Source organism: Odocoileus virginianus, chromosome 31 (assembly GCF_023699985.2).
Source record: "Odocoileus virginianus isolate 20LAN1187 ecotype Illinois chromosome 31, Ovbor_1.2, whole genome shotgun sequence".
Taxonomy (NCBI): Eukaryota; Metazoa; Chordata; class Mammalia; order Artiodactyla; family Cervidae; genus Odocoileus; species Odocoileus virginianus.
Window position 1 is genome coordinate 27,651,183 of NC_069704.1, and position 19,118 is coordinate 27,670,300.

The 19,118-nt window shown below is 36.8% G+C and overlaps 1 protein-coding gene across 15 annotated transcripts in view; it reads left to right on the forward strand.

The window, feature by feature from the left end:
- The window catches only part of CDC14B (cell division cycle 14B), a 130,056-nt gene that overhangs the window by 14,542 nt on the left and 96,396 nt on the right, over positions 1-19,118 (forward strand). The gene's annotated exons all lie outside the window — the stretch shown is intronic.

Below are 19,118 nucleotides of genomic sequence, written 5' to 3' on the forward strand. Positions count from 1 at the left end.
CTTTCAATGGGTCCTGCAGGAGCTGTGATAGAGATTTCATACTTGACCCCGGATCTCTGGGAAGTGACATTAGTACACGAAACTGGATAATATCTATATCTATATATGAATATCTCTCTATATCATGTGTATTGCATGGAGGACTTATCTGTGAATGTCATGGATACTCAAAAACAGATGCCTGTGAAATAGTAGGATACTTGGAAAAGAGATGTGAGCTGTATTATAAACGATTCACTAATATTCCCATGCTGAACCCACAGGAACTGTTCTTGATCATAGTAACACACAGAAGTCTGCTTTCTCCTTCCTCCTAAGAGTACCATTGCTACTACTATGGTGACGTTTGTGTGTATGTAGGATGATTGTGGGACTGGAGATAGTTTCTATTCCAGCATGGGGGAAATATCCTCTTCCTCCCTCCGCCTTATGTCCTGCTCTTATTTTCCAGTAGTAACAAATGTCAAGACACTGCAGTTAATTTGAATGAAATAACATCTTTGCTCCAAAATGGAAAAATACTTTATTTAATGAAATCTGTCTTACTCAAGAGGGCAGGAAAAGGGAGATAAACCTCAAAGCATTATTTAATAGGACCTACTCAGATTATTTTGAACAAATACATTTTTAGAGGCTAAATTAATAGATTCAAAAAACAACCATTTCCAGGCTCAGTGCTAAAGGATTTTTTTTTAAATACTTTTGGGAATTTCTAAAATAAAAATGTTAAATATTCCAAAGGCTAAGCAATAAACTTGGATTTTAAAAAAACCCATGCTTTGGATTAAGAATTGTATTTTAAAATTATTTCAGAAAGCAAGTATTATTCTAATATAAAGATTTGTGATTAGGATTAATAAATTTTGTTGTTTCATGCCACAAAGTGAAAGTGGCTCAGTCGTGTCCGACTCTTTGCAACCCTATGGACTATACAGTCTATGGAATTCTCCAGGTCAGAATACTAGACTGGGTAGCCTTTCCCTTCTCCAAGGCATCTTCCCAACCCAGGGATCGAACCCAGGTCTCCCTCATTGCAGGTGGACTCTTTACCAGCTGAGCCACAAGGGAAGCCCAAGAATACTGGAGTGGGCAGCCTACCCCTTCTCCAGTGGATCTTACTGACCCAGGGATCACACTGCAAGTGGATTCTTTACCAACTCAGTTATCAGGGAAATCCTTTTTGCCTCAAAAGCAATTTTTAAATAATGTCAATTTTTGGTGTACCTTTTATACAACCCATTTAACTTAGCCACACGTAGTACTGCCTTGTTGTTGTCATCAGAACATTTTACTAGTTATAAATAGGCATACATAAAACTGCAGTCAGTGTCTTGTTTCTTGTACCTGTACCCTGCAAACAGACTGAGTTAAGGATTCCAAGGCAAGTGCTTTCTTTAGGAGATGGTCCCAGGCAGTTGTCAAAGTAGAGTGAACAGGTAAGTGAGAGGGTCAGGAGGTGCAGGCCATAGACAGTTCATGGTCAAGCAAGTTTCTATTGCGGTAGCTGAGGTTTGAGCCCACGGGAAATCTGGGAGCCCCTGTAGAACAAGTGAGGGTGGCGGGAGCTGAGATGTTTGTACGTTAGTCGCTCAGAGGGCGAGTGATAATTTTGAAGTGTTGTGCTACTGCTGCTGCTAAGTCACTTCAGTCGTGTCCGACTCTGTGAGACCCTATCCCTGGGAATCTCCAGGCAAGAACACTGGAGTGGGTTGCCATTTCCTTCTCCAGTGCATAAAAGTGAAAAGTGAAAGTGAAGTCGCTCAGTCATGTCTGACTCTTCGCGACCCCATGGACTGTAGCCCACCAGGCTCCTCCGTCCGTGGGATTTTCCAGGCAAGAGTACTGGAGTGGGGTGCCAGTGCCTTCTCCGTGAAGTGCTGTGAGAGCAGCTCAAATGGGCTCTGCAGGGGGCAGAAGGTCCTGAAAGAATGTTGGTATCATTAGATTGTGTGCTGAGAAGGGGAGAAGTAGGTGGGTGACCCCTGCAGTTGCTTATGGTATAGTTACATTTTTTTCTGCGTGCTCTTAGGGCTACTAGTGTATTCTTAGCTGCTTAGCCCTCAACCATTATCTGAGTTGAATGTGTAATTGTCACTGTGCTTTGTCCTGGTGGGGCAATTTTGATTGCAAATGTTGAGAAAAAGCACACATTATGATGGAGTGCGTTTGTTAGACCCAGTAGGAGAGGACTAAGCTGTAAGATGCCAGCTTAAAGAGGCCTTTGCAAGGAATTGTTTAAGGAACCAAGGTGTGACGATCTTTGTGTAATTAAGGATAGTTGGAAGTTCTTTGATTTAATGAAAAGCTTAATAGAGAGCACTGTACCTTGGAGGTTTAACTCACAGTTGTGTGGTTAGCATCTAGAAAAATTAGGACCAGAGACAGTCCTGACTTCAGTGAATGTGAAGTGATTGGAAGGAGCTGAGCCATTGTCAGTGTAGAATGCCAGATCTGATCTCCTTGGACACTGCAGATTCTGTGCAAGTGCCATTTCCAGGAACTCCTCATCCTCAGCTAAATGGAGTTTGTGCCTATGAACTTAGCTACCATATGTCATTTATTTCTAGTAAAGCCAGGTAGCGAGTGTTAGGTACTCTTGTGAATGGGTCCAGATAAATAAACCTATTGATTTATTAATGATTGCTCAAGAGTTTAAAATCACTGTATAATGTGTTTACAAAGTGTTACACAGATATAAAGTAGGGGAAATTACAGTTTACCTTATGTAGTGTAAGTAAGAGTTCTTTTCCTACTTTTGGATGCTTTCACATATAAATAAAGCTTTGCATAGCTCATTTTCATTTTCTCTGGAAACAGTAATTCAGTCTGTTGAACCGGGGGTGGGGTGGAATCTTGTTAAGGGGTGGAATCTTGTTAAAAGGTGGAATTTAACAATGCTGAAGCTTTCACAAGGGATCAAGATTCATTATTAAAAGCCTTAACTTTGGAGACATTAGAGATAATTTTTCATCATTTTCCTGAATATGAGTGGGCAGCTTTTAGAACCTATTAGAAAAAGTAGTGCTGCGGATCTTTCCTGCCCTATGTAATCCTTTTCCTTGTACTTGAGGTGCATTCCTGATCCTGGGTTCCTGACATGTTTATCATTGGTCCATGCAGGCCCCTTTGTTAGGCTTTCTGGTTTTGAAATATGGCCCTCTAAACACTCAGTATACACTTCACCTAGAGTTGCCTGTTTTTCCTTTTTTTATTTTTTGAATAGATAATACATGCACAACTTAAAAGCTACAAAAGTGTAAACAGCAGAGAGTAAGATTCCCACTCTCATCTGTCACCTAGCGGCTTATTTCCCCTCTTCAGGATCAGTTGACAAAGCTGACCTCTACGACTTACCAGAGGTTTTCTATGTATTTACAAATATATGTATGTTTGTGTGTGCAGAAGCATGTATATTTATATCCTCGCATGCAAATTATGGTCCCTTATTCCTACTGATCTCTACCTTGCCTTTTTTTTTTTTTTTTTTTACTGCTCTCAGGTTGCTCAGTGAGCACAGAATTGGAACAAAGCAAGCTGGAAGATCCTAGTTGGTCATGCTTTCAAGCTGCGCTAAATTAAGATGTGATGATAAAAGCCTCTGAGTTGAGTCAGTGTCTGCTTCATGCTAAGACCCATGCTAAAATCTGTCTGTCCTCCTCCTCCAAATAAAGTCTCTGAAGATATAGGTGCTCGTTTTTAAAAAGACATCACATAAAGAAAAGAAAAAGATCAGTGATTTTACTAGCACGAGTGGTCTCTATCAGTTAGTTTAGGCTTGGTGACACTGTAATAATAAACTCCTTCTCAGTCTCAGCTGTTAAAAGTGACAGTGAAAGTCGCTCGGTCATGTTGGACTCTTTGTGACCCCATGGACTGTGTAGTCTATCAAATTCTCCAGGCCAGAATACTGGAATACTGGAGTGGGTAGCTGTTCTCTTCTCCAGAGGATCTTCCAAATCCTGGAATTGAACCCAGGTCTCCTGCATTTTAGGCAAGAGTCTTTACCAGCTGAACCACGACCGGAGCCCCTAGTTTAAAAGAAAGATTTAATTTTTGTTTGTTTCTGTTTAACAGCCACAGTGGATTGGCAAGGGTTTCTGCTTGTTGTAATTGTTTGGGAACCGAGGCTTATAAGCAGAACAGTCTCTAATACAGCTGGTTTCTGTGCCAGAGGGGAAAAGATTGCTGTGGAGTGTCTTGATCAACAATTAAATACCCATTTTCATTATAGCTCATTGGCTAGAATTATCAATGGTCCCACCCAACCACAGAGAGGCAGGAATGTACCTTTTAGGTGAACAACATTAATGACTACCACAGTTAGCCTATTAGTTGTTCAGTGTATATTTGTATCTCTGTAAAGAGATATGTTTTTATATGAATAAGATAAACATGAAATAATTTTATCGTTCTTTTTTCCACTTATGTTACAGCGGAATCTTTCATTGTCCTAAAAATAAGTATGTGTCTAAATATGCCTTCCCTAATAGCTCAGTTGGTAAAGAATCTACCTGCAATGCAGGAGATCCCTGTTCGATTCCTGGGTTGGGAAGATACCCTGGAGAAGGGAAAGGCTACCCACTCCAGTATTCTGGCCTGGAGAATTCCATGGACTGTACAGCCCATGGGGTTGCAAAGAGTCGGACAAGACTGAGCAACTTTCACTTTCGCTTTCAAATATGTCTTAGAGGACGTATATTATTTCAGTGTATGGATATATAATAATGTATTCCTTTGTGGCTCCTCTACTGAGGAAAATGTACATTAATTTTCAAAAAATTGATGGAAATATTTATAGGTTGTAAGCCATGGAGTCCTGTCATGGTTTCTAGGTTGTAAATATAAGCCCTCTTCATCCCCTTTGTCCCTTCATAAAGTACCTTTTCATAGTTTTTAAAACTTGGTTTGTTTGGTTTGTTTTGTATTATTTTTGGCCCTGCCGCGCATCTTATGGGATCTCAGTTCTCTGACCAGGGATTGAATCTGGACCCTTGGCAGGGAAAGCATGGAGTCCTAACCAGTATTAGGACTCGATATCATGGATAGGTAAATACTGTTGTCCTTCATTATCCACTGGGGATTGGTTCCAGGAACCCCATGTATATTATTAGGAAATTATTATCTGTGATGATTTACAAATGTGTTTTCTGTTTGTCATTTGCCTTTTGATCATCTTAGAGTTGTGGTTGTGATGTGTTTTGCCATGTGGCTTCTGGATTTTAAGTCATAACTTTATCTCAACAAAGCGATTAAGGAATTGTTAAGTGTTTAATTTCTCCCACCCTGGCCTGTATGCTGTTGATCTTAAGCATTTTACTTACATGTATATTATAAACCCCATGATACATTGTTTTTACTTTTGTTAAAACAACCAGCTTTTAAAGAGATATAATTGAGAAAAATCTTAGGTATTTACCATATGGTTACCATTGCTAATGCTCTTCATTCCTTTGTGTAGAGCCAGAATTCCAAAAGTTATCATTTTCCTTCTGCCTGAAGGATTTTTTTTTTAACATTTCTTATAGTTCAGATCTCTTTTATCTTTTGAGTGTTTAAAAATGCCTTTACTTTTGAAAGGTTTTTGCTTAGTATGGGATCCAAGGTTGGCCTTTTTTTTTTTTCCTTTCTGCACTTTCAAAGACCTTGTTCTGTTGTCTTATCACTTACATTGGTTCCTACAAGAAATCTGATATCCTTATCTTTGTTTCTCTGGTATAATACATGCTTTTTCCTCTGGCTGCTTTTAAGATTTTCTCTTTATCACTGGTTTTGAGAATTTGGTTATGGCATATTTTTCTTCACTTTGTGTTAAGACTCTGAATTTCTTGTATCTGTGAGTTTAAAGAGTTTATCAATTCAGGAAACTTTCAACTATTATTTCTTTAAATTTTTTTTTCTGCCTGCTCCCCTTCCTTAATATACAATTACTTATATATTAGGCCTTTTAAAAATATATATATTAGGCCATTTTAAGCTGCCCAAGAGCTCCCTAATGGTTCAGTTTTTTTTTGGATTTTTTTTCCCTCTCACTTTCATTTAGATAGGTTTACTGCTATACCTTAAAATTCGCTAATATTTTCCTATTTTTTATCAGCCATTAATCAAATTCAGTGTAATTTTCATTTCATAGATTGTAGTTTTCATGTTTAGAAAAGCTTGATTTGGACCTTTTTTTATAGCCTCTGTGTCAACTTTTTTTTTTTACTCTATTTAAAAAATAAAAGCCCTTTGAGATATAATTCATATACCATATAATCCAGTCATTTAAAGTGTACATTTTGTTGGTTTATTTTTTGTAATACATTTTATGTAGTATTTAAATAATAAATATTTAAAAAATATTATTTTGGGGGATAAAGAGTATATTTACAGAGTTGTATGACTATTCTCATAATCTAATTTTAGAACATTTTTGTTATTCAAGAAAGAAACCTTGTACCTAATAGCAATGACTTCCCATTCCTTTCACCTTCTTCATTCCAGCCCTGGGTAACCACTAATCTGCTTTCCGTCAATTGTAGATTTTGGGTATTTCATAGAAACTGGATTATACTATTAGTGATATTGATTAGTTTCTTTTACTTAGCATGATGTTTGTGAGGTTCATCCATCTTGTAGCATGTACCATACTTCATTTCTTTTTATGGCTGAAAAATATTCCATTGTATAACTAGATCACATTGAACATGTGTGTTGTGTGTGTGTGTGTGTAAGCTTATGTGGACATATATTTTCATCTACTTACTGAACATACAAATGCTGTTATGATAACTTTTCATTTTTTTTCTGCTAATTCTAACTTGTCCCTCAATTCTAGGTCTATTTTGATTGATTGATTAGTTCATTCATAATGGGTCATATTTTTCTGGTTCCTTGCATGCCTGGCAGTCTTTGATTGGATGCTAAATTTTGCTTTAGTGGCTATTGGATATTTTTGTATTTTTATAAATCTTACTGAGTTTTGTTCAGGAATGCAGTAAAGTTACAAATTTCATACTTTCAGTTCTTTTATGATTTATTAAGTGGGGCTGGATCAGTGCTCAGTTGAGAACGAATTATTTATTATTGAGGCAAGACCTTCCTGAGTCTTACCCGGCGGCCTGTGCAATTTAGGAATTTTCACAAAATGGCCGGGGAAACAAGTAATCTCACAGCTTGTGTGAATGCCAGACACTGTTTGCTATAATCCTTTCAGATGGACTTCAGTAGTTTCCTAACATGTGTGTTCTGTACTCTCAAATATTGGAGAGTTTTTATAGATCTCTGGGGTTCCCTCTGACTTCCCAGGTAGCTCAGTAGTAAAGCTTGGGTTCGACCCCTGGTTTGGGAAGGTCCCCTGGAATAGGAAATGGCAACCCGCTGCAGTTTTCCTGCTTGGAAAATTCCATGGACAGAGGAGCTTGGTGGGTCCATGGGGTCGCAAAGAGTCAGACGTGACTGGGCACACACAGGGCTCCCTCTGTCTGCAGCTTCCTTCTCTGGTTCTCTATACTGTGAATTTTTGCTGCTTGGTTCCTTGGATTCAGTTTCATCACAGCTCGGTGTCTGCTGGGTTCTGCCTTGATTTATCCTCTCTGTGCGGTGGCCATACACTGGGGGTAATTGTACGGCTGATTTTTTTTTTTTTTAATTTACTGTGTTTTGGGGATTGCTGCCTTCCATTGCCTGATATCCAGAGTCCTGAAAACCATTATTTAATGTATTTTGTCTGATTTAAACAGTTTTTTAAAGGAGGAATAGTAAATCAGGTCTCTGTTATTCTATCTTGGCTAGCAGTGGAAATCCTGTTTTCTTATATATTTTCTGTTTTCATTTCATTTAAATATTTTCTCCATTTGAAATTTATTCTGCTCTGAGGTCATGGATTTGCTTTTATTTACTTTTTCAGGGGCCTACCTAATACCGTTTATTTATTCAATATCCGATTTGATTTATCATCTTATCATGTGTTGAGTTCCCTGTATGTGGCTGGGTCTATTTCAGAACTTTTGTTCTGTTGTATATATGTCTATCAGGTACTAGGAATAGTCTGTATTACTAATGGAGTGATAATCTGATAGTGCTAACTCCTTCTTAGAACTCATTTAAAAAAAACCCAACTTTTTCTTCAGCTAGTCCTGTTTGTTCTTGCGTATCTTTCCATATGAATTTTAGGATCAACTTGAGTATTCCATAAATTAACAAAAAATCTTGCTGGTTACTTACATGAATTAATTTGGACAAAAAAAATCTTTAGGATGATGGCTTTCCTGTCCACAAACGTGGTCTATCTTATGGTTTGCTCAAGTCTTCAGTAGCTCATTAATGTGTTAAAATTTCATACTGTACAATGTCTTACACTTTTAACAAGTTTTAACCCTTTTTCTTAGGTACTTTAATCTTTGTTGTTACTGTTATAAATGGGATTTTTTCCTCTTCTGTTTATTTCACTTATTAATAGTTTTCTGAGCAATTAGCTGAACTCTTTATGAAGAATATTTTAATTTTACTTAGGCTCCACAGTGATTATCAAAGGGTTTGGAAGGTAGAAGTGGCTAGTCAATGTTTAGATGTTAGAATAAAGACTGAGGAGTTACTATAACTACATTAATACAACATTTACAATGTAGATGATTACCTCATGGCTTTGTTTTTAATTATTAAAGTTTAGAGACTTATCATTCTGATCTTGTTGGTATTTTATCTTAATTTAACCCTTGTAAATAAGGCTCTATTAATACCCTTGTTTAGCTACCTGTTTTTGAACTATGTAGACTAAGTTAGTATGGCTAATAGTGATTGTATTCAATGAATAGATTTCTTTATGTGATAGGTGAGTTAGGAATTTGCTTCTGAAGCAGAATGGCCTTTTAAAAACTTAGAGTTATACATGGCTGTAAGAAATTACAGCAAAGACACAAATAAATGGAAAGACTTTCCCTGTCTTTGAATTGGAAGACTTAATATTATTAAAATACTGCTGAAAGCAATCCCTATCAAAGTGCCTATGGCATATTTGTAGAAATTGAAAAAAAATCCTAAAATTCATATAGAAAGACAAAGCTTAGGCTTCACACTTTTGATTTCAAAACATATTGCAAAGCTATAGTAATCAAAATAGCATGGTACTCAGCAATAAAAAAGGCAAACATTTTAAAAACTCACTGTACCAAGTGTTGAGGAGGATGTGGAGCATTTAGAACTCTTCATATTCTGTCCTAAGGAATGTGAAATGATAGAACCATGATGGAAAACAGTTGGTCAGTTGCTTAAAAAGCTAAACATACATGTTCCAGTGATCCCACTGTTAGGCATTTACCAAAGAGAAAAGATAACACCTGTCCACACAAAGACTTCTACATAAATGTTCAAGGCAGCTTTCTTTGTAATAGGCAAAAATTAAAGACCAATAAGTATCCATTACCAGGCAAATGGATTATCAAATTGTTATATATCCATACAATGGAATAATACTATTCAGCAATATAAAGGAAAGAACTGTTGACCAGTGCAGCAAACCCTAAGGATCTTGAAGTCATTAGGTGGAGTGAAACAACACTGATAAAAAAAAGAAGCATATACTCTTAAGATTCCATTTATATAAAATTCTAAAAGTTCTTAAACTGTTTTAAGTGACAGAATATAAATAAGTGGTTGCCTAGGGATGGATGTGGAAGGGGGAATGGATTATAGAGGCACAGGAAGAAACTTTAGGTGGTAATGAAAATATCTATCTTGATTCATTGTATATATGGATATCAAAGTTGATTTTAAATGTGTGCAGTTTATTGTGCATAAAGTATATCCTAAATAAAGGAATTTAAAACAGTAAAAACAAAAGATAAAAAACAAACTAAAAACTATAATCCAGTATTATACTGGCATAAAGACAAATATAGACCAATGGAACAGAATAGAGCCCCAGGATAAACCACCATGTATATAGTCAAATACTTTTAAACAAAGGTGCCAAGGTTGCAGAGTAGGGAAAGGATAGTCTCTTAACAGTGGTGATGGGAAAACTGGGTATTCACATGCAGAAGAAAAAAGCTGGACTCTTACCTTACATCATATACAAAAATGAGCTCAGAATTTTGGTAAGACCAAAAACTGTAAAGCTCCTATGAGAAAACATAAGGGACTGAAGTTGGCAGTGATTTCTTGGATATGAGCCAAAGCACAGGCAACAAAAGCAAAAACAGGCAAATAGGACTACATCAAACTTCTGCTTATTAAAGGACAGAATCAATACAGTGAAAGACAACCTATAGAATGGGAAAAATATTTGCAAACCATGTATCTGGTAAATGAGTTAATATTAGGTGTCCAATATCCAGAATATATAAATACTCCTACAACTCAACAGAAAATAAACAACCCAATTAAAAAATGGGCAAGAGTTGAATAGACGTTTCTCCAAAGAAGATATACAAATAGCTAATAGATTGTACTGGGAAAAGATTTCAGAGTCTTTCCTCCTGTGTAATCTCCGTTACTCTCACACTGAACACTTCACTTCTGACATTTCTGGTTTTCCCCACGCCAAGCAATTCTGTGACACCAGCTGGGTGCTCTACAATTTAATTCTGACAGTATCTATCTGTTGCTAGTGTCAGAGCTCACGGGTTAAGTACTCAGTCCCACAAGACTGCGCACCCCCTGCCAATCAGAAATCCATGTTGTTACCTGTGCTTGACCAATCAGCTATAAATCAGAGGTTCTCACAATCCTGGCTCAGGTTTGATTAATTCGACTATATAACTTAGGAAATCAGTTTATTTACTGTTTGCCAGTTTATTATGAAAAAGGATATAACATAGGATATAATTAAATATCCAGAAGGAAGAGATGCCGAAAGGGCACAGAGCTTTCTCACCCGCTCAGGGCCCACCACTCTCCCAGCACCTCCCTGTGTTCACGAACCTAGAAACTCTAAAAACTCATTCTATTAGGATTTTTATCTTGGCTTCCTGACTTAGGTGTTATATCAACTTCATTTTCAGCCCCTCTCTCTTATATCGAATTTGGGTCAGGGCTGAAACCTCTCAGCTTCTAATATGCTTGATCTTTCTGGAGACCATATCCCATCCTGGAGCACACCAGGATCACCTCTTTAGAACTAGAGACTCTCCTGATACCCAGGAAGTTCTAAGGGGTTTGGTATCCTGCTCTCAGGAACGTGGGTCAAAGACCAAATATTAGAATAAAAAACACTCCTAGTGTTCTTATCACTTAGGAAATCACAAGGTTTTAGGAACTCTGTGCTAAAAACTGGAGGCAGATATGTATATATACATATATATAATTTTATGAAGATCTCATGCAGCATATGAGAAAAATGCTGAACACTATTACTAGGGAAATACAAATCAAAACCACAATAAGATATCTAATACAAGCTGGGATGGCCGCTAACTAAAACCAAAACAACTCCAACACATGCTCAAAATAACAAGTGTTGGCAAGGATGTGGAAAAACTGGAACCTTTGTGTACTGTTGATGGAAATGGAAAATGGTGCAGCTGCTATGGAAAAGGGTACAGGGGTTTCTTAAAAAATTAAAAATAGAACTTATGTATGATTCAGCAGTCCCACTTCTGGGTATTTATCCAAAAGAATTAGAAACAGGCTCTTGAAGAGAGAGTTGCACACACATGTTCACTGCAGCATTTTTCACAAAGCGAAGAGGTGGGATTGTCCATTGATAGGTGAATGTATAAAGAAAATGTAATAAATATGTAGAGCAACATATATGTCCATTGATGTATACAACATATATGTATGTATGAATACACATATGTATTCAGTCTTAAAAGGAGCAACCCTGTTATGTGCTACAATGTGGATGAACCTTGAAGAAATTATGCCAAGTGAAATAAGCCAGTCACAAAAGACAAATAATGTATGATTCCAGTTATGTGGAATCTAAAGTAACCTATTGTTTGGAAACAGAAAATAAATGGTGATTGCCATTGTTGGGGGGAGTTGCTGTTCAATGGGTATAGAGTTTCAATTTTTCAAAATGAAAAGTTCTACAGATCTACTGCACAAGGTATATATAGTTAACACTACTGTATACTTAAAAATGGTTAAGAAGGTAAATTTATACTGTTTTATGCTGTGATCAAAAGAGCACAAAAAGAATTTATCATTGTTGAAAACTCAGTTTCGCCTCTGTTTCTATTTCATACTAATCTGAGTATAGTTATTTGTGTGGTGTTTCTTCCTGGAATTTATTAGGCTCTTTGATACAAAGAATACAGATTTCAGAGACTGTTTTACCTGTATCTTAAGCAAGTAAGTGCATGTGACAATTATAAGGGTTACTTTTAAGAATGGAACAGAATGTTTAGAATTAGAGTTGTTTAGGAAAATTTAGGATGTATGATTAAGCATAAAGAGAATTCTTGCACATAACCACTCAATTTAAACAAAGATAATAAAATATACTTACTAGTTGTAAATTTTATCAGAATACTTAGGGCTTTATGATTATTTTCAACAGGAAGTTTTCACTCTTGTTTTCAGATAGTAGTTTTTCCATTATAACTAAATAATACTGTAAAGTATAAAGCTGCTTCATAGTTATTAGATACATATCACTTTGTTTTATTGATAAAATAGATTAAATATAATTCAGCATGAACATGGAAATTCCTGGATTTTTTCATGAATTCTCCTAAAACTTAAAAAAAACATAAAGAAGGCTAACTCGAAATTATTATATCAAACCTAGAAAGAGTTTTTTTCCTTCTCAAATCAAAGCATAAACAAATTTCTCTTAAAGTCTTTGGGCTTACTGTCTCAGAGAGCTAAAGGTTACTACCGAGAAAATCTGTGATTAAAGGTAGTGTGCTCCTTTGCTGGATAATGCTGTGTGGCTGGGTTAATAGAAGGCTCTCAGTAAACATCCCACTTTCTTTAAGTTTCCGCAAAGGTTTGCAGCTTCCAGCTCTCCTCCTGGATCCCTCAGGATGTTTCTTCTTTGGTGTCATAGATCCCCAAGGAAGCAAAGTTTTGAAAGGACTTGAGCCTGGAAAAGTGCAAATAAAACATCTTTATATGATGACTTTTTTGGTGTTTTTTTGCCCCTCTTTCTGTTTGGGGAAAAAAGCTAAAATACTAATCTTGACAGACATATTTTAAATAAGCAGTTCTTGGAAGTCACTTACTTGAACCATTTATTTTTCCATAGGCTTACTTGAGGCCATATTTTTAGGGCAGTTATTGTTATGTATGCAGTGATTTGGGATACGTTTGTTGGAAGTTTTGTTTTACCCTCTTGTCACAAGTAACCTTGGGTAAGTTACTTATTCTTCATTGGCACTGCCTCCAGTCTGTAAAACAAGAGTGATAAATCCTATATCATTAGACTGTGGGGAAAAGTGAGATAATATGTGTAGTGCCTAGATTAGGATGTACTCATAAATGAGAATTTCCTTTTCTTTTAACCTTGTCTGTCCTTCCATTTGTTAAATTTGTCTGTTAAACAGGCATTTTTTTGAGTGTCTGTTGTGTCCAAGGCACTGTGCTAGGCAGGGTGTGTTTCTGACCACAGGTACGCTCATTCTTTTCGAGCAGCTGAGAAAATCAGAGTTGTGCTGTGAGCCTTTGGACCAGAGGCCCTAAAAGCAGGAGGAAAGTCATAGCTCCGTTGCTTTTGTGTTGCTGACAGTGGAGTCCTTTGTCTCTTACTATCCATTTGTCAGAAGGTGTAGATTAGAAACCAATGGATTTAATTCTGTGGTGTTTATCATAGTAACCATTAACCACATGTTAGCAGATATTGACCATTTCCATCACTGCAGAAAGTTTCATTGGGCTTTGATGTTCTTGGTAGTATGAGTGAGTTGGATTATTAGTTTTAAGAAAAAGACAAGAGATGTAAGAACTCTAGAATATTCTGTATGTTTATTTTACTTAAAGCAAGTCTTAGTTAGAGGCTTATGACATGATCTTGAGTCATTTTTCTCCTTATTCTCAATCCAGAGTACTTTAAAAATAATCTGGCTGATAGAATATAAGAAATGGCAGATAATCTTTCTATTAAAAGATAGGCTTTAGTTCTGTGAATTTTCCTTCATGAAGATTTTAGGAACACTTTGTAGTCTTTTTCTTTTTATAAACTGAGGAAGGATAAAAATATTTAATATTTCAAAACTCCTTGCAAGAATAACTATACTACTTCTTCTTGTATGTTTTTAGTTTTGGTTTCTTTAAGTTACAGTATAATTTACTATTCATGCATGGTCTGTAGTATATACTTAATAGATCAATGTAGTTCTTAATTATATTCTATACAAAATACTTTATTATGTAGTGTTTTCATGGATCTGTGCCAGTCAAGATTCTTTTTGGCTACCTCAGCCCCTGTCTCCTCTGCTTTTAAAAAGCAAAGTTTATAGTTCATTTTTAGTAAAATGCACAGATTTATGTATACAGTTTGAAGTTTTATAAGTTTATGCTCCTGTGAACCACTATTCCTTCTGGGCCCCTTTCCACTCAACTCCCTTTTATCCCAAGTAACCACTGTTCTGATTTCTATCAGTAGTCTATAGACTACTATTAACTGTTCTTGAATTTTATATATCTGTAATCATACAGCATGACCCCTTGTCTGTTTTTTGCTTTGCAAAAGCATCTTAAAGGTGCATCCATTTTATTTTGTGTATCAAGACTTCATTTGCTTGTTTTTGCTGGGTAATTTTCCATTGTATGAATGTACCACAATCTGTTTATCCATTCTCATGTTGATTGACATTCATGTTGTATACAGCTTTTGCTTATTATAAAACTGCTACATATATTTGTGTATACGTCTTTTTGTAGATACATGTTTTACTTTTTGTTGGATATATTCTTAGGAGTAGGATGACAGGGTAATAGGGAAAGTGTATGTAACTTCAAAGAAAGAGGGAAAACCACTGGACCATTCAGGTATGACCTAAATCAAATCCCCTATGAATTATACAGTGAAGGTGATGAATAGATTCAAGGGATTAGATCTGGTGAAGAAGATCTTCAGAGTGCCTGAAGAACTATGGACAGAGGTTCATAACATTGTACCGGAGGCTGTGACCAAAACCATCCCAAAGAAAAAGAAACGCGAGAAGGCATGGTGGTTGTCTGAAAAGGCTTTGCAATAGCTGAGGAAAGAAAAGAAGGGAAAAGGAAGGGAAAAAGGGAAGGATAAACCCAACTGAATGCAGAGTTACAGAGAATAGCTAGGAGAGAGAAAAAGGCTGTCTTCAAAGAATAATGCAAAGTAGAGGAAAACAATAGAAGGGGAAAGACTAGAGAACTCAAGAAAATTGGAGATTTCAAGGGAACATTTCATGCAAGGATGGGCACAATAAAGGACAGAAACGCTAAGAACCTAACAGAAGCAGAAGAGATTAAGAAGAGATGGCAAAAATACATGGAAGAACTAGACAAAAAAGGTCTTAATGACCCAGATAACCGTGATGGTGTGGTCACTCACCTAGAGCCAGGCATCCTGGAGTGTGAAGTCAAGTGGGCCTTAGGAAGCATTACAGTGAACAAAACTAGTGGAGGTGATGGAATTCCAGCTGAGCTATTTCAAATCCTAAAAGATGATGCTGTTAAAATGCTGCACTTGATATGTCAGCAAAACTGGAAAACTAGGCAGTAGCCAGAGGACTGGAAAAGGTCAGTTTTCATTCCAGTCCAAAGAAGAATAATGCCAAAGAATGTTCAAACTACCTAACAGTTGTGCTCATTTCACATGCTAGTAAGGTTATGCTCAAAATCCTTCAAGCTAGGCTTCAGCAGTTATGTGAACTGAAAACTTCCAGATGTACAAACTGAGTTTAGAAAAGGCAAAAGAACCAGAGATCAAATTGCCAACATTCGTTGGATCTTAGAGAAGGCAAGGGAATTTCAGAAAAACCTCTACTTTGCTTTCATTGACTACCCTAAAGCATTTGACTGTGTGGATCACAACATACTGTGGAAAATTCTTGAAGAGATGGAAATACCAGACCACCTTACCTGTCTCCTGGGAAAAGTGTATGCAAGTAGAGAAGCAACAGTTAGTACCTTACATACACCAACTGACTGGTTCACAATTGGGTAAGGAGTGCGACAAGCCTGTATATTGTCACCCTGTTTATTTAACATATGCTGAGTGCATCATGTGAAATGCTGGGCTAGAGCATTCACAAGCTGGAATCAAGTTTGCTGGGGAAAATATCAACAACCTCAGATGTGCAGGTGATATTACCCTAATGGCAGAAAGTGAAGAGTAACTAATGGGCCTCTTGATGAGGGTGAAAGAGGAGAGTGAAAAAGCTGGTTTAAAACTCAACATTCAAAAAACTAAGATCATGGCTTCTGGTTCCATCACTTCATGGCAAATAGAAGGGGAAAAAGTTGAATCAGTGACAGATTTTCTTTTCTTTGACTTCAAAATCACTGTGGCCAGTGACTGCAGCCATGAAATTAAAAGACGCTTGTTCCTTGAAAGGAAAGCTATGACAAACTTAGCGTGTTGAAAAGCAAAGCTATCACTTTGCCAGTAAAGGTCCATATAGTCAAAGCTATGGGTTTTCCAGTAATCATGTATGGATGTGAAAGTTGGACCATAAAGAAGGCTGAGTGTCGAAGAACTGATGTTTTCGAATTGTGGTGCTGGAGAAAACTCTTGAGAGTCCCTTGGACGGCAAAGAGATCAAACCAATCAATCCAAAGGAAATCAACCATGAATATTCATTGGAAGAACTGATGCTGAAGCTGAAGCTCCAGTACTTTGGCCACCTGACATGAAGAGTTGACTCATTGGAAGAGACCCTGATACTGGGAAAAAATTGAGGGCAAGAGGAGATGATTGGAGGGCAAGGATGAGATGATTGGATGACATCACTGACTCAGTGGACATGAGTTTGAACAAACTCTGGGAGATAGGGAAGGACAGGGAAGCCTGGTGTGTTGCAATCCATGGGGTCACAAATAGACACAATTTAGGGACAGAAAAACAACAAATGTAGCACCATTTTATATTCCCATTAGCGGTATTTAAGTTCAAATTGTTCCACATCTTCAAAAATTGGTACTGTCGTTCTAATTTTAGCCATTCTAGTATGTGTGAAGTGGTATTTCATTGTGATTTTAATTTGCATTACTCTAAATGCCTTCTTTCGTAAGATTATAGGCTATCCCTTTCCTGGTGGCTCAGATGGTAAAGAATCCGCCTGCAATGCAGGAGACCTGGTTCAATCTCAGGGTCGGGAAGATCCCCTGGAGAAGGAAATGGCTACCCACTCCATTGTTCTTGCCTGGAGAATTCCATGGACAGAGGAGCCTTGAGGGCTCCTGTCCTTGGGGTTGCAGAGTCAGACACGACTGATGGGCTAACACTTGGCCGCACTTGTAGGCTACTCCTGTAACTTCTTTCAAAAGTGTTTTAAATCTTTTGTCTTGGTTTCTATTTTTAAAAATTTAATATGTACCTTTAGTCCTCTCTACACCATTTTCTTAAAAACTGCAGCAAAATTGGCATGGTAATTTAGAAAAAATCTCCTTGAGGAGTTTCTTTAGAGAGAAAGTTACTTGTTGATAGGACTAGTGACCTAAAATTTTGGTATGTCCTAAGTATTGTTAGAAGGGCCTTGAAATACCATTTGAGATAAGGAATGAATATTGTGATTAAGAATTTGCTTCTGATAAAGGCAATTATATATTAAAAATATTTATTAAAGTAAATTTTTTGTTTTTCATTTGTTGCCATGAAATTTGAAATGAGACCTACCATTTATTTATCCCTCCTTGCCCAACCCTTTGAAATGCTTTAAAAGGGTAGATCAATTAGAATTTATCTTATCAAACTTCTTGACTTTGAATCCTAGAAAAACATCTGTCTGCTGAAGTTGACTCCTTTCCTTCTATGTGACTCTCTTTCTAGCTCACGTGTCTGATTTCCCTGACTATGATCCAAATGTTTTAGGACATGTTCATGATGCCAGATCTCAACTCTTTGTATCGTACTAATGGACACTGACCTGACACCAGTTTGGTCATTCATCCTAAACTCTTAGGACTTTTTGATAGATAATAGTAACCACAGAAAAACTTGAGGTAGATGGGATTTTCACTACTGTGGTACCAAGTTGCTGCCAAGTTATAATGAGAGCTAATCTCAGATAAAAATATTCTTCCATACAAAGAAGTCATTAAATATTCTTACTTAGCAAACAGGCATAAAACATGATGTACCCTATCTTATAAGCTTTGTTGCTGTGTTTTTAGGTATTCAGATCATTCCTTTTATGAAATGTTCGCTTGAAGCAGACAACGATAATATTCTTGTTACAGGATTCTGTTAGGCACCAGTTAATCAGATATCTCACAATCAGTAGCTGGACAGAGAACAGTTTAGACATCTAGATTTGAGCCTCATACACTATCCCTGAATAAGAGTGTCATTAGATTCTTGTAATCTGTGTTAAGGATATTTTAGGCAGTCTACATATATGAACAGCCATTAATTTTACCAGTGAGAACCCACTTCTAGCAACCATTGTTCTGATTAACAATACCAATAAAAAAACATTTTTGGCATTTGATGTTTTAATTATAAGTTCTCCAGATGTATGAATAACAGAAAATCTGCAGTATCACCCCTGAATATGAGTTTCCATCTTTAGTAATAGCTGTCCATCTATGGAGTGTGAATTTCTAATTACAGCAACTGCGTCTAGATCAACAGATTGGCCTCATGGGGTAGCTTAAACCAGCTTAAGTCACGTGCATTTCAACCTTTTGAAAGTAAAATAGCATGCCATTTGAAAGTAAACTAACAACTCAGTTTTCATTATATAAAACAAGAAGAGAAGAATTCATCTGCTTAATGTACTCTACCTCCTAATAAATTTAGTTAGTAAATACATTAAAAATCTTAAATAAAAGTAATTACCTGAGAATTACAAAATGTTTAGTGACAAAGGAAACTAGGGTCTGAAACTCTAACTTTTGGTTTTTAGTCACATAACCAGAGGGCATGTGAAACAAAGGGGCTGGAGAGATTTTTTTCTCCAGTGATTTAAGTTTCGGGGCCTCTTGTTTTAAAAGAGAATGGCCCAAGCGCTGACACAGCCCTCTTACCATTGCCACGCCTCAGTTAT